Raw genomic sequence first — 3,257 nt, forward strand, 5'->3', positions numbered from 1 at the left:
GTATTTCCGTTGCACAATAAGCATATATCCTCCCTACCGGTCTTACCATCGATATACAGGGTGGCTCATTTTAACCCATCCACGCGAATAACTCGAAAAAGAGAAGTTTTTCAAAAAATGTTTCAAACAAAAGTTATTCGCGTGGATGGATTAAAATAAGCCACCCTGTATATTACAATATAAACTAAAACGATAGAAAAATAATACAAAAAAGTGTTACCTGAATTTTAAACTTTAATAAACTGAATGTTTACAAACTAAAAACTACTTTGATAAATCTTTTCCATGTTAAAATTTTGAAATAAAACAAGCTTATGACAGAAATAAAGAAAATAATCTACATATATCTATATTGTATCACAGAATAATATATGAAATAACTGCTTTAAACAAAAGTATTACTGTTTTTCTGGGAATGGCTTAGTCAGGACACCCATAATTATTTTCTTTCTTATATTTTTTCCCTTTTCTGAAATACTGTTTAATTGTACTTTTATAGATTTCATGAAAGTATCATCTTCTATCGAAACTTTCTTTTCCATATAAGTTGAAATTCTACCACTCATTTGGACTAATGTTTATTCTAACTCCTTTGTTTCGTTAACTTTTTATTTTTCCATCTTTGATGCATCATTTTCTTCAAAATTTGTGATATAAATATGCTGCTTATTTATATTTCCTTCATTGCTTGATTCATTTAGTGATAGGTTCCCAGGCAGCACATGTTAGCCTAATATATGTTTCTTAGACGTATCTAATGTCTAAGAAACATAAAGTACCATTTGAGAAACGGTTTAAATAGAAACCGTTTCTAGACCTAAATTTCAAAACCGTATTTTTCACGTTTCCACAGAAACGAAAAATTTATTTTATTAAATTGATTCGAAATTATATAATTAATATAGAAAGAATAATAATTTCTTAAGTTCTTCTTAATTTGTGAGTATTAATTATTTCTTTTTAATTTGTGAGTATTAATTAGTTTACATCGTTTCAATGTACTCGATTATGGAACAAGAGACAAAAATCAACACAAGTGTGTGTGTGCTTAAGTATACATAATTTTACACTTTTGAAATGCAGAGATTAATTTCAATAATTATATGAATTTTATCTTGGCAAATTTCAAAAAGTGTTGGATATATGGAGATTTTGTTTGTTATAATTACGTAAAAGCTATTTAAAAAATTTTTTCATTGAAAATGATTTATGTATCATACGTCCTTTTATGTGATTATTATATGTCATGTCCATTTATGTGATGTGATGATTCTTTTGTAAGTGAAACAAAAAAAGTTGTACCTATTTTATTTTTAAATTTATGTTTTTATTTATACATTTACATTTCGCGGAAAAATAACATAATTATTGCGCGCGCCGGCATCGAGCGCGCGTTCGCATGATCGGTAGACAAGAAATAGAAAAGGCTATATATTGTTTTCTTCTACGCTAAACATTCGAACGTCGAAGCATCGGCCTGTTGATTGTCGAGCGCAGTGGAACGCACATGTTTGTACACGTTCGTGTATTATGCAGTCGAGTTTTCTTTTGTGTGTGCCTAGGCTATCTTGCGAGTATCGGCGCTTTGGTTAATTGAATTATTAACCTTATTTCCCATTATTGTCTTGAACGGAAAGCTGTTCTGTTCCGCAAAAAGAAGAAGAGTTAGGCTCGGGCTCGATTTCATCATGATCATCTCTCTCTCTCTCTCTCTCTCTCTCTCTACAGAAGGTGGGAAAAGCCAGTTTAGTAAGGTAAGCATTGTGTACTGATTTATTAATATATTCTAATTACATGATTGAGAATTTATTACCTAATTAAGAAATTTATTTATTGAAACAAGTTATCTCGACATGAATATTCTTAACCTATAAATATTGTTACGTGTTCGGGCAGACTTCGGACATAACAATATCATATGATATTGTAAAGAAAGCAAGACAAATTAAATAAAGCAGATAAATTGTTTCAATAAATAAAATTCTTAATAGATAACAAATATGCACTATATCAAAATATAAGACGTGTACACCTTCGTCAAAAACAATTTCTTCTCCATCACGTTTATTTCCAAGACGTTCATCTCTAAGACGTTCACCTTGTAATATTGTACTAAGTTCGAAAAGTTCCTCATCAAGAGGAACTGAGTCTTCACAGCGCTTACATGACATTCCATTAAATACTTCACTTAGGCACTCATCAGGTACGGTTTTGACAGGATTTTTTTTATATTTACAAAATCATAATAGCACCGATTAGCATCGATTGCGAACAAACTAAGTTAGATTTTGTTATTTTTTCAATACTTTTATTTGTCTAAACGTTACATGTTCTTTTCAGATTTGTTTCGTGTTATTATTACAAAATTAGGAGCATTAGAAAACTCAATGAATATACTTCTTCCAATGGTGAAGCAACTTATAGTACACTTCCGACTATCGAAAGTATCTCATATGGAAGGTGTTCCCAAACTTCCAGTTGACAGTGATGAAAATTTGGAAGAATTCGAAAGGTTTTTGGATACTAATACAAATTTTGAGTACATGCCCAGCAAACACAGTCATATAACAATGATATTGCCATAATATAACAGAATGTAACACGCAATATAACATGTTCGTTACATGTAACGTATATGTTAGTTGTAATTTCCCACTCAAACGAAATTGCAGTAATATAACAATAATATAACGTGTTACTAAAATGTTATTTAAATGTTATATAAATGGAATATATATTATTTATTCTTTCTTCCTCTCTCTACAACTACAGGTGCATGTTTAATTTATTTTCCTAAACGTTATGTACAAGTTCGTACTTTCCTCTTATTTATTATTCGTTCAAAAGTGTACCACTTCATCGTAGAAATGGACTTACGATACAAGTTGTGCCCTGCCGTGATCACCGTTCCTATATATATTTTGTATTATATTTTGCATGCGAGAAACGAAGCCATCTACCGGACAACTCGACATCTGAATGTTAAAAATGATATATATTGGGTCGTCCGGAAAGTTCGTGCCGATTTTGAAGGAAAATTCAAAGGCAATATTTTTTTATGTCGATAAATATTTATTGACTTATGTATGCACCGTTTTGTTTCACAACCTTTGTCCATCTTTCACGCAACTGGAAGATTCCATTCTCCCAGAACTTCTTAGGTTTCTCGGCGAAAAACTCCTCAAGGTGGTTTTTTATGTCGCTCAAAGAGTTAAAGTTCTTGCCGCTAAGAGAATTTTGCAAAGACCTAAATAAGT

At 30.9% G+C, this 3,257-nt stretch overlaps 1 long non-coding RNA gene across 1 annotated transcript; it reads left to right on the top strand.

Annotated features, from left to right (window-relative positions):
• The first annotated feature begins 1,042 nt into the window (after window positions 1-1,042).
• LOC113562515 lies at window positions 1,043-2,571 on the top strand. The gene is made up of 3 exons (XR_003406941.1): window positions 1,043-1,754; window positions 2,076-2,203; window positions 2,341-2,571. It is a non-coding gene; the product is annotated as an uncharacterized LOC113562515 (long non-coding RNA).
• The last annotated feature ends 686 nt before the right edge of the window (window positions 2,572-3,257 follow it).

This window comes from Ooceraea biroi, chromosome 9 (assembly GCF_003672135.1).
Source record: "Ooceraea biroi isolate clonal line C1 chromosome 9, Obir_v5.4, whole genome shotgun sequence".
NCBI classification, from domain to species: domain Eukaryota; kingdom Metazoa; phylum Arthropoda; class Insecta; order Hymenoptera; family Formicidae; genus Ooceraea; species Ooceraea biroi.